This window comes from Rhinichthys klamathensis, unplaced genomic scaffold (assembly GCF_029890125.1).
Source record: "Rhinichthys klamathensis goyatoka isolate OS25496 unplaced genomic scaffold, OSU_Roscu_1.1 h1tg000011l_1, whole genome shotgun sequence".
In the NCBI taxonomy this organism is placed as follows: Eukaryota; Metazoa; Chordata; class Actinopteri; order Cypriniformes; family Leuciscidae; genus Rhinichthys; species Rhinichthys klamathensis.
Genome location: NW_026606564.1, coordinates 11,373,990 through 11,395,216, shown reverse-complemented (window position 1 = coordinate 11,395,216; position 21,227 = coordinate 11,373,990). Strand labels below are relative to the sequence as shown.

General features: G+C 42.8%; 1 pseudogene; it reads left to right on the top strand.

The window, feature by feature from the left end:
* The first annotated feature begins 11,519 nt into the window (after positions 1-11,519).
* Positions 11,520-21,021, top strand: LOC130095658 (uncharacterized; annotated as a pseudogene).
* The last annotated feature ends 206 nt before the right edge of the window (positions 21,022-21,227 follow it).

Genomic DNA, 21,227 nt, shown 5'->3' with positions numbered 1-21,227 from the left:
ACGGTCAGTGGCCACAGCAACCTCGGCAGTAGACCAAACTGAAAGCACCAGAGTTTTAGTTTACCAGGTAGAGCACAGCTGTTTATGCTCTTCAACCCTTCCACTGCTTGTCGTCTAACTTCTCCCACCCGAACTGTGTCCTTTAGATCCCCATCGTACCATCGTACCATCTCCCAAGACTCTTCACTGGCTTCTCAGAAACTGTTGGTATTGCCTCACCATTAATAAAGAATCTTTTATCTACTACCTTTCCTTTAACTATCGAGATGCTCCTTGATTTAGAGGGCTTAAATTGCATTCGTGCCCATTCAATATTATCTGTTAACTTCCCCAATAACCGATTAGTGCAGGCTACTGTTGTAGTCATGGTTGTCATATCATCCATGTATGCTCTGATTGGTGGTAGTCGCATCCCAGAAGCCAAGCGCTCTCCTCCTACTACCCATCTTGATGCCCTAATGATTACTTCCATTGCCATGGTAAAAGCCAGTGGAGAAATGGTGCATCCTGCCATAATTCCAACCTCTAGGCATTGCCATGCAGTGCTGAATTTTGGAGTTGAGAAACTGAATTGCAAATCTCCACAACACCTGACAGTCGATAGTCCCGCCTTCTCGATGACATCACACATGTCGTTAAAAGCTACGTTCACACTACACGTGACACTATACCATTCATTTTCAATAGTGAGCGGGTGACTTCCGGCGACACGCGTGGTCGCGACTGGATGGGGCGTGTCTGGCGACGCGACAAAGTTGAGACATTTTTAACTTTATGCAAATGAAGAGCGATTTTCGCGAGCGACAACCAATAGGAGTGGAGCGCACGTGATCCTTCTCCACAGCCCCTGGGCCTGCATTGCACGTAAAGATGGATGAAAAATTGGTCCTTGCGGTTAGCAATTTTCCGATTTTATTTGACATGTCTCTGCCCACGTACAGGGACATATATAAAAAGAATGATGCGTGGAAAGGAGTTTCAGCGATTGCGGGGATTCCAAGTAGGTTTAAATGATTGAATAGCCTGTACAATTAACTATACATTTTTTTGACAGAGACAGTAAACAAAACCTAAACGTACTATAGTGGCCTTTCTAATATTTTAGTGCTGTTTACACTCTCCATTTACACGTGTATATAATGTACTGTATAATGTTATTGAAATCAATGTATACTAGATATTAATAACCTATTAATGTACTGTATACTGATGGATACAGTATATTAATATTATATGTATTCTATTAAATATTCAATATATCTTATATCTGTATACAGATATTAATATTGTATTGCAATATATCACAGAATAAACTAGGCCTATACTACGCTTACTCATTGCATCTGATCATACTTTGTTATACATTTTCATAAAAGTAATATTTCTGTGTGTGCTCATACATATATATATTTTTTTTTTTGTTAGTTGAAGAATGCAAAAAAAATTGCAAAAACCTCCGTGATGTATACTGGAAGGAATTAAATAAAAACAAAAACAGAAAAAGTGGCTCAGCAGCTGATCATGCTAAGCCTTGGAAATACAGTGCCATCATGGGCTTCCTCACCCTCTTTATGGAGTTCAGAGGCACTAGTGGAAACATGCCTCAAGGGGTTGGGGAGTCCATTTTGGTAGCTAGAGTCCAATGCCCAGTGTCAGTCAGACAGTCAGTGGGTCAGGGAGAGCCAGCCATTAGAGATGCGCGGATGGGCTATTATTTCATCCGCAACCGCATCACAAAACTCATCATCCGTCCACCATCAATCCGCACCAACGTTTTTGACCAATTTTCAAAACCGCACCCGCCCGCCATCCGCTGATTAGGCGATACAAGGCGCTGCTGATGACAGCCGCGAGACTAGAAAGCTCTCAGAATATCAGTAGTAAACTCCGTCTCCGATCGGCGCGCAGGGACAAAAATAAATAAATAGCCTAAATTAAACGCACTTAAACCTGACCTTATCTGATGGGCTACTGTACAATATTTTCATTGTAGCCTAATAGAAAACGCATTTTGGCACATCATTTCAACATGCTGCTATTGTATGGGGCGTAACAGTTCTCCATTACGGACGCGAACACTCAGAAAGTGGCACTAAAAGACTTTCAAACTTTCACAGAGGCCTCAATAAAGCACAAAGCCTTTCTTTAAAGTGAATTTCGTTTTGTATTAATTGTATCTTCATTTTAATCCATGTTTCATTAACCAATTTCCTGGATTTAATAAATAGGCTAAAAAGTAAATAGTCTATCTTGATTGTGTAGGCTATATTTCATTATAAAATATTAGGCTGTGTATACCAACATGGATCAATTATTAATATTAGATTTCATCTGTCTTTTGTAGGCATAGATGGCGCACCAACGAAAAAGCCTAGGAGTGACTTCGGCGTTTCTTTAATATCGAGGCTCTATAGTTTATTATATGATTGTTAGGCCTGTTCATGGTATAAAATGAATTGCACTGTGCCTGAAAAAGACGCGCTCTCCGCTCTCTTCCCGTGCATTCAAAATTAACGGGAGTCTTCAGAACAGGCTCGTCCAGCGTCAACAGCACCGAACTTAGCTCCAATGTCAATCAACGTCTGGGCCACTTGGTGGAATCCTTTACGAGAAAAAATATCGAACGGGCGCATATCAAGAGAGCGCACAACTTATTCCAGGCAACACTTTTCTGACCTTCTATTTCCTTTGTTTTTAATTCTCCTTTTTTTGAGTTTGTCACGTAGCTACCTCCTTCGCTGGCATTGCCATCTCTGATAACAACAAGCAGTCTCTGCATAGACTCGACTAGCTGATGAAAATTTGACTATTTCAAAGTGTGGATGTTTTTTTTTTGATGTAGGTATATAGTCATATAACAATATTTAACAATGTATATTTTTTCATTTGACTGGTTCAACCGCCCGCCACCCGCCCGAATTGAATAAATAAAAAAAATCCGTCCCGTTATCCGCGGAGTCCGCGGCTGTAACCGCCAACCGCGCATCTCTACCAGCCATCCAGCCAGATCCTGTGACAAGCCAGCTACAGCCTTCAAGCAGCCAGCTAGATCCAACCAGCAGCCAGCTAGATCCAACCAGCAGCAGAAAGCAACCAAGACAGGAGAAAGAAAAGTTTACACGGGGCACTTCAAAAAGGCAGCGGGGGGGGGGGGGGGGGTGAGACACTATCTTTTTTTGAGAAACATCTTGTCTCAGCTCTAAATAGGGCAGAGGCAGCACCATCAAATCCTCCACCAGCATCTTAAGACCCAGATGAACTTTTCCTCCGTAGCCTGTTGCCACAAATCAAAACTCTCACATCTAGAAGGAGGGAAAGAGTGAAATTTGATATTCACCGAATGATCTTTGAGGCACAGTGCAGCCAGGAACAGGAAGAGAGCGGGGTACAGCTGACAAGGCCATGAGGGGTGTTCATAAGCTTATTTACCCTTGTGGTCCTGTCAGCTGTACCCTGCAGCCAAGGTTAATTTTGTTAAGTGTTTTTGTTATTATGAGAACAAGGTACAGCTGACAAGGTTGATTTCATGAAATTATTATTATTAAGTATATATATATATATATATATCCATGCAGGATATAATTTAGTATTGATAAGAGATGATGGAAACACATGGAAACATTGCTCTTTTATTATAATCTGGGTGGCTCTTAACCCTTTAGGCGCCAGAGGTTTTTTCCTAAAACGTTTGATTTTGACATCTCAATTTCAAAAGGCTATATCTTAAAAGGGATAAAAGATAGAGACTTTCTGTAAATTAGAGAAATATTAAGGATGACCCAAAGTTTATGTAGGGATTAAATTTTTCCATCTAATTTGCATATTATGACGTCATATGGCGGCGGCAATCTTGGATGATAGAATTTTCATGAAAAGTCACATGTTTTAATGATAAAATGCAGCACTTCTTTCCCCCCAAAATGTCCATCACCTTCTGTATGTTATATTGCACAATACTGAATGCTCAGGTATATAGTAAGTAGTAAACAAACTGTGTAAATCATTACTAACAAATGGTAGAAACAAACCGAATGCATGTAGTGGTTGCCTTTTACTGTAGAGATTTTCCATTTACTAAATACAGTAGACACTCTGATTCCATGTATGGGGCACATATATATTATTCATATGACATACAAACACAAGTAGACAAGACCTGTTTAGTTCAAACGCTCACTCGCACAGATCATGAGTGAGATGATACGAGCAGCGCGGCCAGATCTGCCTCGCGCGCGCGCGCCGAGTGTGCACAGCTCGGGACTACTGTCATTGTTATTGCGACTCCCCACCCTGCCTCCACATTGCCTCCTAACTGTCCTATGAATACTTCGACCTCGTCTAACATACCCAGTGGCATTAGACAAAGTCTCCACCACAATACTGTCGCCGCGATTGCGGAGAGGATCTGATAACATGGCTCACTCGCACACTAGCTCCACTTTTGATTTCACTGATTCAATGCGCTCTAACTCGAACATTTTGTATAGAAACATGACGTTTTTTGATTCGGGGATGAAGTATGACATGTCTGCCATCCAGTGGAGGGGAGGTTGAACGAAATTTGACACCCAATTTGACAAAATCGGCCGTTTTATTCAGTGCCTCATCTTGTCGAGTAAACTCGACCGTGGCGCCTAGAGGGTTAAAAGAGCCTTTGGTTTAGTTCTGAAAAGATCCTTTCATGCCTGTCACACCTGTGGCTGCCAGGGAACTGCACCCTCAACACAGAAGTAATCGACAAGGGTCTCCCTCACACGCATGGCATCGCGGGAAGCGTTGTTGCTCCCTGCTCTGCTGATGTTCTGCAGTGCAGAGGCTTCCCCTTCCACAGCCAGGGTTGGTGCGTTCCGCACACTCCCTGTTGTCCTCCGCAGAAAGTTGTGTAGAACACAGGTTGCCTTCACACAGGCTTCCACATGATCTGGGCTGACACCAATCACACGCCGATACATTCGCCACTGTGCTGCGAGTATACGGAACGCATTCTCAACTGTCAGCCTTGCCCGTGAAAGCCTGTAGTTAAACACCCTGTGTCTACTGGGAAGGGTGGTGGTACCTGGGAAGGGTCGCATTAGATTTCTGCAGAGAGGGAAGGCCTCATCTGCCACAAAGACGTGAGGCTGGGGTCCCAGGTGTTCTGCTCCTGGTAGCAGCGTGTCCTCCGGTAGGCCAAGGGTTCCACTTTGAAGATCGTTACCAAAGGGACAATTAGCCAGAGTCCCACCATCACTGGACTTCCCATAACTGCCAACATCTATGATGCGGAAATAGTACCTGGCATCTACAACTGCCAAGAGGACAATAGAGAATGTCCCCTTGTAGTTATAGAATAATGATCCAGAGTTGTTGGGTTTTTTGAGGATATTACAACAGCCCTTCCCCCTCCTGGTTTTTCAAAAGGGTTCTGGGACTGAGGAAATGCACTGGCCGACGCTTGTCTGACTACCTGTCGGGTTAGCGCTTCGGGACTATAATAGGAAAAGTCTGTTTCCCCTGTGGGTATCGAATCACTGTGCTTTCGTGATTCCTGCTGTTTGATTGAGTATGGACCCCATTACACTTGGACAAGGGCCCTACTCAATCCAAAAGGTTAAGCTTGAATCCTAGAGTAAGAGTAGATTAAGGCATAGAATTGATTTCGCCCTAGTGTTTAGACCAGCTAGGTTTGTATTCCATAGGACTACTATGGGTAAGTTCTACTACGGGTACGTTTAGAGTAAGAGTAGATTAAAACATAGCACCAATTTCGCCATAGTGTTTAAACCAAAAGAGAAGATGTGAGCTTTAAATCCAAAGCTTCCTTCTTCCTACTCCCACAAGAAATGGATGAGGGAAATATTTCAAGACACTCTCTTCAGTGATGTACCTCAGGTTCATTGGATGTTTCGGCCCTTTACACACCAGACACCCTCCTCTGAGGCGGCCCATCCTGGATGATCAGTCCAGGACGAGTGTCTCGTGACCATTGTTAATCGAACTAGACCAGATCCTTCAAACCATTGTGGTTGGGTTCTGGTCCCAGGATATTACCGACACGATCAAGCTGACCTCTGAATCGGAACCTTCTTTCAGGTAAGAAACCATGACCTTTTATAGATCACCCTTTCTCCTGTCTAACCAGATCTCCTTTCTTTTACAGAACGATCGCCGACCAGACTGACCTCTGAATCAGAACCTTCCTTCAGGTAAGAAACCATGACCCTTCATAGATCACCCTTTCCCCTGACTCACCAGACCTCCTTTCTTCTACAGAACGATCGCCGACCGGACTGACCTCTGAATCGGAACCTTATTTCAGGTAAGAAACCATGACCCTTCATAGATCACCCTTTCCCCTGACTCACCAGACCTCCTTTCTTCTACAGAACGATCGCCGACCGGGCTGACTCTTGAATAAAAACACCAGAAAACGAGAAATCTACCGTCTAACTTCAAAAGACGTTCCCCACGCTCTTCACCCAGTCAAAAGAAAACTCACAATGCTGCAGGTATCGGGACTGGCGGATGCGGTGCATCAAGCTTCTACCAGTTCTTCACCCTAAGAGTCAAGACTAACCAGACCGACATCATCCCATTACAGGACAACCGCTGGCCGTGCTGACTCCTGAATTGGAGCTTCCAGGTAAGAAAACCCGTCCCTCTACCGTAAACCGAAGACGATGCCACAATCAGTGTGTAGGTATGTTGTTGCAAGATGTACTGTTGCATGGAGGGCGCTAACCACCCATAGAAACTTGGGCAACATTTAAGACCCCTTCGCCCCAGGTCACCTTCCCTGCGTGCTGTCCAAATGGACCCAGGGAGGCTGGCTACTTACCGCCCCCCCCCAAGTAGCCCTTCGTTAACACCGCAAGGTATCCAGGTACTTGAGAAAGGCCTGCGAGAAATGGTCTACCTCTTGTGGCCCTATGTCAGCCCTGCTGACTTCACCCAGGAAGTCTTGTCCAGGAAGTCCCCAAATAGCAACCAATTATTGCCAGGTCCTTCTAATTCCAAAGACAAGACCCCCTGAATCTACTCCATATCGAAGATCGAGATTGGCGGATGCACATATATGTACACCAAGCTTCTACCAACCTCTCTCCTCGAGAGCAGAATGGACTGAGCAGAAATAATCCTTACCAAAAAGGATGAAATCATCAGCCGTAGATACCACCAGATGGCACCACTCCCATGTATGCTTTTTTAGCGCGGCTACCTCTCCCGCGGTAAGAAAAAAATGTATTCCTCCTGTTCAGACCGACTACTCTTGAACCATTTTCAAAAGAAGAAAACCGTTTCTCAAAACATTATTTCTTACAGACAAAAACACCTCTTCCCCATTTCCGAAATTTCTTAGAAAAAATCGTTTTTATCGATTTAACCAAAAAACCGAACTCCACAGGGCTATTATGGGTAACCGAAACCGAACTCCCCAGGGCTATTATGGGTAGGAGAAGGAACTGGTGTGAGCTCCAGTCTCCATCGATTTAACCGAAACTGAACTCCACAGGGCTACTATGGGTAGGATTAAGGAAGGAACCGGTGTAAGCTTAGGTCTCCATTGATTTCACCAAAACCGAACTCCACAGAGCAACTATAGGTAGGATTAGGGAAGGAACCGGTGTAAGCTTAGGTCTCCATTGACTTCACCAAAACCGAACTCCACAGAGCGACTATGGGTAGGATTAGGGAAGGAACCGGTGTAAGCTTAGGTCTCCATTGATTTCACCAAAACCGAACTCCACAGGACTACTATGGGTAGAATTAGGGAAAGAGCCGGTGTAAGCTTAGGTCTCCATTGATTTCACCAAAACCGAACTCCACAGGACTACTATGGGTAGAATTAGGGAAAGAGCCGGTGTAAGCTTCAGTCTCCTCCTATGGGTAGGATTAGGGAAAGAGCCGATGTAAGCTTCAGTCTCCTACTATGGGTAGGATTAGGGAAAGAGCCGATGTAAGCTTCAGTCTCCTACTATGGGTAGGATTAGGGAAAGAGCCGGTGTAAGCTTCAGTCTCCTACTATGGGTAGGATTAGGGAAAGAGCCGGTGTAAGCTTCAGTCTCCTACTATGGGTAGGATTAGGGAAGGAACTGGTGTAAGCTTAGGTCTCCATTGATTTCACCAAAACCGAACCCCACAGGACTACTATGGGTAAAATTATGGAAGGAATCGTACTCCACTTGGTGTGCTCATGATACTTTTTTCTATATAAAGGGGCTCAGATTGAGAATTAATTCTGGAATCATCTTTTCAAGAACCTTTCCCCATCATCATATCATGCCCCCCTTTTATATATATATATGTTTCTTATTAGCTTACTTCCTATCCTCGTTCCACTTCTTCAAATCCCATCTGATCCTAAGCAAAAAAGATAATGATGAACCAGAAGATGCCGGACCTGCTTAGGACCGACACCCCCCTAAGGGTCTGCTTAGACCCGTGTTCATCCTCCTCATCCGGTCCCACCCCGACCCAATGAGTCGGAAAGGAACCGGAGATGACCCAAATCCGCCAGCCAAGGCCCTCTATCCGCCTTCTTCATTAGGTGGGAAGGGATAAAAGATAAGCCCTTATCTAATAGTGCCAATTGTGCTGGTGTCAAATGAAACGTCTGAGACAGATTTATTACTGAACTTAAATGTTTATTCAACCTCTTTTTTTCAAACGAAAACTGAAACCCGGGGCCCTGGTGGAACAGCCCCGTTACTAGTTTAAACACTCCTGCCAATGGCGCAACATTGCCCCCGCCGTTGCCGTTGTCCAATGGACCTATTATGTCCTATTAGCCTCTATTAGCTTCCCCAAGATTTTCCCAATGGCTCCTATATTCCCAGCTTCCCTGTCGTTTAAACCGAACGCCAGCACCACCTGCTCTGCTACCTCTGTTCGTTTTGTCCTGTGTTTCAGGACTGTGCTGAGGTTTGAAGCTCCAATAAACACAATCGGGCTCATTGGAGCCAGGGACCAGTTCCTGGCGCCCGCTCTCCCCTCATGCTTCACATGCTTGCTCCACCGGGACTCCTCCGGGGATTCCTCCTTTTCCCCTCCCTTCCCGTTTTTTCTCCGCCCTATGGGAAGTTGATGCCCCTTCTTGGCCCTCCACCACTTCCTCTGCAAAAAGGTCCTCCAATCCTTCCTCCCCTATCTCCACCTCCTGAAGAACCGGCTCCCCCTCCTCCTCCCGGGGCTGAAATGGGGCTAAGGCCGGCAGCCCCTCCACCGTTCTATACAGGCCAAGTCCCTTCCTGGCCTTCGGGATCCTTGATACTGCTTTGCCCCTGGTATCCTGCTTCACTACCGGTACCTCTCGAGGATGCTCAATCTCCATAGGGATTACCTCCTCCTCCTCTTCCCCCAGTTGTTCCTGTTGTTCCTCCTGTCCTGCTTCTCGGGTTCCTTGAGGCCGGGGTCCAATCTCGAGGACCTCCCCAATTTCCTCCTCCCTTTCCACAGGCTGATTCCTTTTCACTAGGACGCTTACCAACTTCTCCGCCCGTTGGATCGTTGCGTCCTTCAGCCCCCTATATCTCCTACGAGTCCACTTGATTGCCACCTGCCAAGCTTCCCTCCAGTTGATCTCTCTACTCTCTGCTACCTTCTTACTCGCCTTGCCCAAGGCCACCTGGTAGTGTTCTTCCAGGATTGAGAGACCCTTTTTCAACCATCCGTTGGTGTTTTCCTGGAGCCTAACCTCCGTCATTGCCGACTGGAAGGCCGGCTGGACCCTCTTGGCTTGGGCCGCCAACTTCACCAACCTTCCGGGCGGGCCCTCCTGACCCTTATCCATTTCTGTGTTGTAGTGGAAGAGTTTCAGGAACGCATGGAACGCCCGGACCGCTCTCCCGAACTCCGGGTCTCCCTCCTTCTTGACCCCCTCCGCCTGTCTCCTTTGTCCGTCTCCCACATGCTCCCTCCTCGCCTCCACATTGCTGCCACTTCTTCCTCCTCCCTTTTTTCTTTTTTGTTCTTCTGTCTCAACCGACCGTCCTCCTTCCCGTCTTCCACGCCTCACCCCTCCTCTCCATTCTCTTCTTTCATCCACATCCATCCTCCTTCCCAAATCTCTCCTCCTCCTCTCATCTTCTCTCCTTCTTTCACCAACATCCGTCCTTCTTCCCAAATCTCTCCTCCTCTCATCTTCTCTTCTCCCTTCTCTTCTTTCATTCACATCCGTCCTTCTTCCCAAATCTCTCCTCCTCCTCTCATCTTCTCTCCTCCATTCTCTTCTTTCATAAACATCCCTCCTTCTCCTCTCCTCTTTCCTTTGAATACCTCCTCCTCCACTCTCTTCCTTCTTCCCGATCTCTCCTTCTCCACTCCCTAACTCCTTCCCTCCTCCGATTTCCACCTCCCACCATTGCTTTTGAAAAAAAAAATTCTAAAAAAGAAGAAAAAGAAAGGAACTCAGTTCCTCGTGTGGTTTTACACAAAAAAACCACCTCCAACTGGATCTAAAAACCCTTCGTCCCAATATCCACCTACTGGATACACCCCGGTATGTCATGTCCGATGGCTCTGGCTAGGTTAGGTATCAGGTAGATTAACAAAAAGACCCTAGGTTGCATTTTGGCGACAGTTACGCAAAGGCGCGTAGTAACAGAAGTGGCATTACGCATTCCTGATTTATGTCGCGCATGCCTACCTGCGTACCAGTTATGTGCACCCCTGTTAATGACATTGCTAATTAGACAGACCCAATATTAACCAACTGCAGAACCGCAGTACCATACGTCATAGCAGTGTGAGGACGACAGCGAGATATACAAACAGAACAAGGAAAAGAAGAAGATAAGTTCTATCTTTGATGGATGCAATATACTTAACATTATACGCTTACAAAACGGCTCAAAGTATTTTTTAAGTTAATATTCAACAATAGGCCTACTGTTGATCTGTCATTAGGCGCGTTTCCATTACAGATTTGTGCAATACTTTAAACCCATTTAACCCTTAACCCTCTGGGGACCAGAAACGCGCCCGCGCGTTTTGCTGTTTTTTTTTCACATAGCAGCAACATAGACTTAAAATACTCCGTCATTTATGGTCATATAAATAAAATCAATACATGATTATAAACTATAGAGGGTCTTCTTTTTTTGTGTACACTCACATTAACATCAAAACCGTGTGTTTTATTTTAAATAAATAAAATAAACAGGGTGCGCTTTCAGCTCACTCTGTCTCTGCAAAAATCTTTCTGAAACATGTCTGGAAAATTAACGGAAACTCAGCCAATACTTATCACACAAACATGAAACATACCTCTAAAGAACGCTTTAAATTTCTACTTTTAAATAAAACAATTCACATTTAAAACAAATATTCTCCTGCAATGTAAACTGTATAAAACTAAAGAGAAGTACAGTTTCTCCGGTCTCAGCTCATTATCGTTAATTTGTTCACACCCACTCGCAGAGCGCGCTATTCATAAGATAATGTGTTGAGGCCATATGCAAAATAGAAACGCCCCCAGGCAAATGCCTTAAAAGCAGCAAGTTTCATAATAAGATTCACTCACTTTCCTGCGCATTTGGAAGATGACACGATACACCGGCGCGGAAGCTCTTCAGCTCGTCCCGGACAGTGACGAAGAGTTCACATTTTCCTCAGAAGAAGAGCGGGACTCCGACGATGAGCGTTTGTATTTTGAAGAGCGACTTGATCCAGCCATGGATACAATTTCGGATGAGTAAGTCTTTTAGTTGAACTTACATTAGTTGACAAGCTATTTTATATAAACATGTACATATTTTACTGGTTGGACTATTTCCAGACTTGCCATCCAGTAGCCTATTCAGAGTATTGAAATTTAAAATATATCTTAATAGGCAGGTTTTACTTACATTTAAATTGTCTAGCCTATAGGCTAAATGCTGTATGATATGTAAAATGATATTTAAAAAATATTATCTATGTTTAGGTTATATTTTGACTAGGCTATAGTGTTTATGCTGCCTCATTATCATCAACTAAGCGTGTGCTTGCATTGCCTCGCAAATATCTGTTGTAAATGTGCTGAAATGTGTAAATATGCCCGGTTGATGAAGTGCGCAAATGTGTTAATGTTTAATGTTAGTGCTATCTCCGGTAATGGCACATTGACACGGATATACAGCATGCGTCTACCATTTTTCACATCAGTTATTCATACTATAGGCCAATGGTACTATACTTTGAAATATTTATGTAATAATAGTTTTCAACTTTTTTTAAAGGAATGTAGTTGCAGCATCACTACCTTCACCTGCCACTCGGAGGGCGCGCAACACAGTCGAAAATCAGAAAGAGTAAGTAGATATTTACCCACTATTTTACAGATGTTAGTTCAATTTTGTTTATATAGGCTACTTATGGCGCTTTTCCACTACACAGTACCAGCTCGCCTCGGCTCGGCTCGACTCGACTCGACTCGCCTTTGTTTGGTTTTCCACTGTGTAAAAGTTGTACCTGTACCTGCTTTCGGGTACTTTTTTTCGTACCACCTCCAGCGAGGTTCTAAGCGAGCTGAGGCGAGCTAAGCCGATACTAAAATGTGACGTGAAAACAATGCCGACTGCTGATTGGTCACAGAGAATCTGCGTCATCATTGCACGCGCCATGGAGTATCCAGAATAACCCCGCCATTTTTAAATAGTTTGGCCAGAGATAGTTACTAAACTTACTACTATTATTATGGCAACTCGGAAGAATACGCTGTGGTCAAACGAGGAGGTGCAGACATTCCTTTGTTTGGTTGCCGAAGAGAGGATCCAGCGAGAGCTTGATGGGGGAACGAGGAACGAAATGCGTCGCTATGACGACCGGGTACTATTTGTGGCGGTACTTTCTGCAATGGAAAACGGAGCGAAAAGCGAGCCGAGTCGAGGCGAGCCAAGGCGAGTCGAGTCGAGTCGAGCTGGTACTGGTAATGGAAAAGCGCCATTAGTGATAATATATTTATTTATATTTGGAGGTTGGTTGATAATGTTACATATGTTTTATTTATCAGCATGCTAATGCCTATCAGTTATGCATGTGCTGGAATAGTAGGCCTACTCTGTAAATTATGATAATAAGTTTTCAACTTTTTTTGAAAGGAATGTAGCTTGCTCACTCTTACCATCAACTGGAACTCGCACTAGGAGGGCACGCAACAACACAGATGGAAATCAGAAAGAGTAAGTACATATACCCACTATTTTACAGATGTTAGTTCAATTTTGTTTATATAGGCCTACTTAGTGACGATACAATATGCATATGTGCCTGTGTGGCTTTGCAAAAATTGTGTTGTTGTTATGCATGCTAATATTACAATTAGTGATTGGTAATGTTAATATAAAAGCTTATTTTTTGTTATTTTATCAACATGCTGATTGTCCATCAGTTAAGCATGTGCTGGCATAGTACTTTGTTAAACCTTTATTAATATTATTATTTTTATAGGAATGTGGTAGCATCACTCTCACCTTCACCTGCAACTCACACTGGGAGGAGGGCACGCAACCGGTGTCGTTCAGTTTTGAGAACAATTGAAAATGACAAGTAAGTACACGTATTCCCTTTCTTTCAGACATTAGTATAATTCTGTTTACATATTCCGGTTTTGTCTGGGCAATATTACTTTTAGTGATTGAAATACAGTTTTTTGTGTAATAAACATGCTCACAGTTGTTTGTTTGTTTTACAGCTATAAAGATGATGGTGATCATCAGACACCTGTTGCAAAGAGGGCCAAGACAAACATTCAAACAAGCAACAAGCAGTCCACTCTGTCATGGAAAACAGAGACTGACATTGATCTGGTTCCACAGACTCTGAGATTCCTGCCAGCACAGGAACCTGGACCACAACTGAGACCTGCTGACACACACACTCCTCCTTGGAAATGCCAGGCATGTAATGTTCACTTGTGTCTTCAGTTAAACAGGAACTGTTTTCAAAAATGGCACCAAGACATGTAACTGTATTCTCAAAACAATTGGATTGCTTTGATTTCACTACTTAAATCCACCTTTCCGAACTTCCGCTACTAGCCTTAGCCCACTAGCATAGCAGGCGTGGTCTGCGAGGATAGCGATCTGCCTTTACTTTTGTTATTTTACTCACATTTGATTTGCTTAGAGCCCGCATCAATGGGGCATAAGCATTTACTGTGAGATACCTGTCTTTAGTTTTGTTTATTTTACTCACATTTGATTTGCTTAGAGCCCGCATCAATGGGGTATATGCATTTACTGTGAGATACCTGCCTTTAGTTTTGTTTATTTATCGCTCACAATTGCTTTGTTTATAGCCGACTGATTATTTATTTATTTTACTCACATTTGATTTGCTTAGAGCAAATTTAGAACATTTAGTTTCTCCACATAGAGGAATTACAATAAAACAGATTGAAAACCTTTGAATCTCCTCTCATTCTTTGTTCAGGCTGCCTCACTTGATGGGCCATTAGCCATTGGGAGAGTGTCTGTCACACCCCTGGTCTGAATCTCATTAATATTGATAGGCCATTACCACTCCCACGCATAAACCTAATAACCAATTAACAATTCCCTTCTGAACTCTCTGTGTCCTCTGAAGGTTGTTACGGTCGCGGGTGCCATTCCATTTCACATATGTTTAGCTGTGGGGATATGCTTAATGTCTTTGTAAACCTTAATGGCTACATTTAACGAAACTCTGCAGTTTCTTGCACACTTCTAACAGCAGAAACAGGTCCAGTACTTCTCAAAGATGTCTAACAGCTCTATCAGGCTATTCTGCACATTCATCTGCAGTGACACCATCACCTTCTGACATGGAAAACAAGGAAGGCTTGAACAAGGGAGTTTCCTCTTCAACAAGGAAGTTTCCTCTTCAACCAGGAAGTTTTATCTAAGGCTTTTGTCTTAGCCTCAAAAGAATGTTTGTACAGGGCAGCTGACAGGTAATCTAATCCATCTCTGTAGAAATTACAAAAACATTAGGCGTTACTACAGTATGTATTACCCAATAATCAAGTGTATATATATATGGATCCAGGGGCGTCGGACTGGGGGTAAAACCAGTACTGATTACCAGGGCCCCAAGGGGAGAGAGGGCCCTTGAAAAGTCTGGAATATATTTTATTTTACCTTGATATTTTCATTTCCTAATTAAATTTCATAATGAATGTCAGATGAAATGTAAAGTTAGTGTATTAACTGAATAACTTGGTTGATTGGTTGATTGATTGATTGACGGTCTTATGGTCCCACCCCTTGTTAATGCGCCAAATGGTTTAGTCCATCTGCACGCATTTTGTAAATGTTAGTTGAGCTGCATCTCGTTGAGCGCTGGAGAAATGTCTTTCTCAAAGAAAGCTAAATCAGGCCACCAAAAAAGAAAGTAAAGACAGGAGAAGGAAAGAAAAGAAAATGAGGGGAAACAATTGGTTACTGACTTCTTTTCAAAGAAAAGTGAGCACAAACCAGAACACGAAATTTATAGTGCTAAACTGCTTGAATATCTCCGCGATCGTTAGTGCTAAAAATGAACTGAGACAACCCAATGAAAGAGCAGAAAAATTCTAATTTTTCGAGTTTCACTGTAGCTACAGAGCTACCAAGCTACCTATGAGTGACACTGATTAGCCTATTATTGCTAATTTTAGATATTATAGCCTATTAATTTAAAATTAAACATGTTTCAGATTAGGCTATTATAATGAAGTTTTGTATGCAAACAGCATTATTAGTGTACAGTTTATTTATTTAGCCTTTACCTCAGATTACATATAACCAAATTATCATCTGAAAGTGTATGTTCTGCCACATACACTTTTAGATGATAATTTGGTTATACATGTAAACTGTACACTAATAATGCTGTTTGCATACAAAACTTCATTATAATAGCCTAATTTGAAACATGTTTAATTTTAAATGAATAGGCTGTTTGCATTGCATTGTGGGGCCCATCAGGACTGCCTATGCATAGGGCCCGGGATCTTGTGCTACGCCCCTGTATGGATCTTTCTGGAAACTGTAGTGATCGGATTGGAGACTTGAGGGAGTTAAAGAGAGCTGAAGACAAGTGCACATCAAGACCCAAGAAACATGAAAACTGTGGCCTTTCTTTGTTTTAGTTTCTTCTGTTTTAGGTAAGATGTTTTACTTTCATGATACAGCAACTATGGCATGAATACTCAATTTTGTTTTTACACTCATAATTTAGACTTAATTTAGAATTAAATCCAATCTAAAAAACACTCTTATTAATTTCTATAATAAATGATGTCTTAATATAATAATAACTCTTCCTTGATTTTATCAGTCCTTTTGCTAATCAAAAATGCATGAGAAGTTGTATTGAACTGTCTCATCTAGTAACAATTACCTTTCGATTAAGCCTCTTGTCTAAGAATTCAGTTAAGTAATGGTTTGTGTGTGTAACAGGTGCACGTTCTGTAGCAGCCCGAGTGACAGTTTGGAAACTAAATCTGTGAAAGATGTTTATGAATATCTCTGGGAGAACAGCACAGACATTGCCTTTAAGACAATCCAGGTGGACTTCCTAAAAGAAATGCAGAATGGCAGTCTGCAGGCAGAGCGTTACATCAGCTTCACCATGCAAGACATCAATTACATACTGAAGGTGACGGAAATGTTGAAGAAAATGAGTGCTAAAGTCCTGCCTGTTGACCTCAAGAAATTCATGAATGGCAGATACTCAAGTTATAAAAACTATTCAGACTTAACCCCCTGAGGTCGGATGACGCGCGGGCGCGTCAACTCAATGTTTACTCAATGTTTCTATTAATATCTCCGCGATTGTGCAGCACACATAAATGGTTCTGATTTTGCCGTAATCGACAGATTCTCAGCTTCAACGTCCTTATTCTCGCGAGATCATATGTGACTCACACAGAGAGCAAGAGGGAAGACAAGATGGTCATTCACCGTGCGTGATTGGTGGGCTAGCTTGCCTGTCTGCATTTTGTGTGAAACCAACCAATAGATGCGGTTGAAATCCCTAAGTTCCCTCCCATCTCCTCACAGTGAGGAAAATACCAGCTGACATGGAGAGAGAAAGAGTAAAAAAGTCCGCGAAAGAAAAAGTCCGCGAAAAAAACATGGCAAAAATATATATAAAGAAGAGGAAAAGTAAGAAGAAGACGAGGAGTGAAAATGGCGAAGACATTGACATTGAAAGACGCACTTGCGGCGATTTTGGATAGCAGCGACGAGGATGAAAGGCGAGTTTCCGAGCCTGATGGATTTTCTTCTGATGAAGATGAGGATTATGATCACAGAAGAGATCCAGTTGAGGACGGGTAAGCGTATTTATTTTATAAAAACCTCGTTCGCATGGTGACCATCTTGGCTAAAATAAGCTGCGCTGTGCTGCTTTGACAAATTGACTGTGCCTTTAGCAAAGTGTTTACTTTATGTAAAAGTTATTTTCTTGTGTAAAACCGGGGTACACTTACAAATAGTAACGTTGTAGGCTGTTCTTGCTGGTCTCCTTATGATAACTAATGTAATATTTATTCACCTCAATTCACAATTTGAATAACATTAGGCCTATCTCTTGTAGTGATGAATCGATATGGTTTGGCCATTGACCTTTTTTATCATATTGTTTATACTTGTATAGATGTGGCTTGATCTTTCATATAATTTTATTTATGTTTAGTAGGCCTATATTTATACTGAATGTAAAATTATAAATCTCTGTGGAGTTTTGAAATGGAAGAGACAGTATTCCCACATCTCATTCAGGTGTTATTTGCTGTGATTTGGGGTGGACAGGATAGCTAGCACATGTGATAAATTGGAATAACGTTAAAATAAGTCAAATCCTCACACATCTTCCACATTCTTGTTAGGTGGAGATTGGTTTGTGTGTGTGTGTGTGTGTGTGTGTGTGTGTGTGTGTGTGTGTGTGTGTGTGTGTGTGTGTGTGTGTGTGTGTGTGTGTGTGAGAGAGAGAGAGAGAGAGAGAGAGAGAGAGAGAGATGTAAACTTTATGTTTTTGTGTTTTTTCAGAGAGGATTCACAGCTACCAGGGCCCAGTGTAACACAGGCAGCCTCACCTGTGCCTGCCACCAGGTCACCACCAGCCCCTACACCGCAGTCATTCTCACCAGCCCGGCCAGCCAAGAGGTTCCGTACCCCCCAGCATCAACCAGCACCCCCACCTACACAGCAACCATCATCACCAACCCGGCCAGCCAAGAGGTCCCGTAACGCCCAGCATCAACCAGCACCCCCACCTACACAGCAGCCAGCTCCACTGTCTTGGAAGACGGAAAAAGACCCAGACATCGCTCCCCCTGTCTCCAGGTTTCAACCAGCTCGAACACCAGGGCCACAGCTCAGCTCCACTTCCACATATACACCACTCGACCTCTTCAAACTTTTCTTCCCTGTACAAATCATACAAACACTGTGCCAAAACACAAACAAGCAGGCTGCTAAACAAATGGCACAGGGAAAGAAATATAAATGGTTAGATGTGAACATAGGGGAGTTTTACAAGTACATTGGACTGCTTCTGTACATGGCCATGGTGAAACTCGACAGCATTGCAGATTACTGGAGACAGAATCACTTCTTCTCTTTGCCACTTCCAGTGCAGATCATGCCACGGGACAGATACAGAGCACTTTCTTGGAACCTTCACCTTAGCGACCCTGAAGAGGATGTCCAGAACGACAAAAAAAAGGGCACAGCTGACCATGACAAACTTTTCAGACTGAAACCCCTGATGAACACCATCAAAAATGCCTGCAAGTCATTTTATCATCCTCACAGAGATGTGGCTGTGGATGAAAGAATGGTTGCATCAAAGGCCAAAACTGGGATGACGCAGTACATGAAGGCAAAACCGATAAAGTGGGGATTCAAGTTGTTTGTCTTGGCAGACTCACGGAATGGCTATACAGTGGACTTTTCCGTTTACACCGGCAAAAGTGACATCCCCTCTGGACATGGCCTTTCCTATGATGTTGTGATGTCCCTGGTACAACCAGGTTACCTTGGCACAGGCTACCACATTTACATGGATAATTTTTATTCAAGCCCCAAACTCTTCAGGGCTCTCCATGAGCAAAAATTTGCTGCCTGTGGGACCTACAGGGAGAACCGCAAGGACTGCCCTCGGACAACAAATAACGCCCTCACAAAAAAATCAGAAAGAGGCTCCATAAGATGGATCCGGGACGGGCCCCTCATCTATGTGAAATGGATGGACACGAGAGAAGTATCAGTCTGCTCCACACTTCACACAGCACACTCTGGTAACACTGTTCAGAGGAGGGTGAAACAACAAGATGGCTCTTGGACAAAGACATCAATCCCCTGTCCCACACCAGTTTTGGCGTACAATGAACACATGGGGGGAGTTGATCATTCAGACCAGCTCATTCAATATTACTCTGCACAACACAAAACAATGCGCTGGTACAGACACCTGTTTTACCATTTTCTGGACATTGCCACCACCAACAGCTACATCCTCCACAAGGAACTCTGTCTGGCCCAGCAAACAACACCCATGACACACAGAGCTTTCATGGAGGAGCTGACTGCTGAACTCTGTGGTAAGCCTCTTCACACTGCTCCGGTCCCGGTACCTGCAGGTCATATTCCTGTGCCAATTGCCGTTCATGCAGCAGATTCTTCCACAAAAGCCACCACAGGTCGCAGCAGGTGTGAGCATTGCCAAAGCCAAGGCCAGAGAAAGGACACACCTTGGAAATGCAGGGAGTGTGGTGTTGCGCTTTGCATGCAGCTGGACAGAAACTGTTTTGCAGCATGGCATGACAGCTGAAAAACTGAAACATGAAAACATGCACATTGTGTAAATATTGTAAATAGTGGTAAGTTTATATATATATATATATATATATATATATATATATATATATATATATATATATATTTCTAATATATAGTTCATCTTTGGTTTGAATTTTTTTTTTGACATGTAAAACATGAAAATGTGTACATTTTGTGAATATTGTTAGTAGTGAGTTTTTTTCACAAAGTAAACATTTTGCTTGAAAGAAAGACCTGTTGTAATGCTACTTTTTCATTTGCACACATCCCATAAAGCTTGATATGTAGTAGGAAGTTATTTTAGTCCTATTTTATCTCAGTCCCTCTAACATTTGGTGAAGGTAGAGTCACAGACAAAACTTGTACTAAAAAACGATTTTTCAAAAATGTCACTTTAGACAATGATTATTCATTATCTACTATTTTATTCATATATTACACTCCTTTTGTGACCCTAAGACTTTGGGAAACCCATTTCAAGGACCAAAATAATTCGTCCACATGAGTAATGGTATGTTTTCACAAGAGATTTGAAGAATTTCAAAAATCGGACTTAAATTTTTCACCTTTTAGAGACAGGTTATCCCTCTCTCTCTCTTTAGACAATTCTCCAGGACAAGTGGTGAACTCACCAGTAAGAGAGCTGGGTTTTCTCTGCACATTTTGATATAAAACATGTGGGATTATGTTATGTAATTACCTTTAAAAGGTGAATTTAATAAGATTTGTAAAATCGAAGGAAAAAGTGAAAAAATGCCCTTAGACCTCAGAGGGTTAATTCTCAACCAATTCCTTTTCACGGTAAGAAGAAGAAAAAAAGACGTTAAAATTTTCAAATGCTTCCGAGTTCATTGACGATGCTTTATACTCTCATTTCCACAGAATGAGCCAACTATTCGGCCAACTCCAGCTATGACGAAGTATCTGTCCTCCTATAGAAACCTGATGAAAGATGATCCGGTGTACTTTGCTGTGGGTCTTCTGCCCTGCGAAAGACTCTGGGGGTGGCTGGGTGAAAACCTCAGCACACCTCCAACTACAGCGTACTACACTTGGAAGGTGGATAATATGGGTGGCCATCCGGAGAAGCACTACAAAGCCCTGCTGAACAAGTATCTGAACACACCTGGAAAAGTGGTCAAGGCCAAAACTATATTCCGTGCACAGATGCAAAATGAGCATGATTTCTTCTCTTCATCTTAAATGGTTGATCGCTGGTTAGTAGTTATAAAGTGTTTCTACCAGTATAAATAGGAATGGGAAACGAATATGAAAAAACTAATTCTCTGCATGACTGACTCATGAAATTAATCGGAAATCCTATTAATGATTATTCAGGGCATTTATTCTGTATTATTCAGGTGATCTTTGATTGTAAGGGTTATAGAAGAATTAAAATTCAAGGAAATGTTTTGTTTTATTAAAACTATGTAGGGGAGCCTGTGTGACCAGGATGGTTAT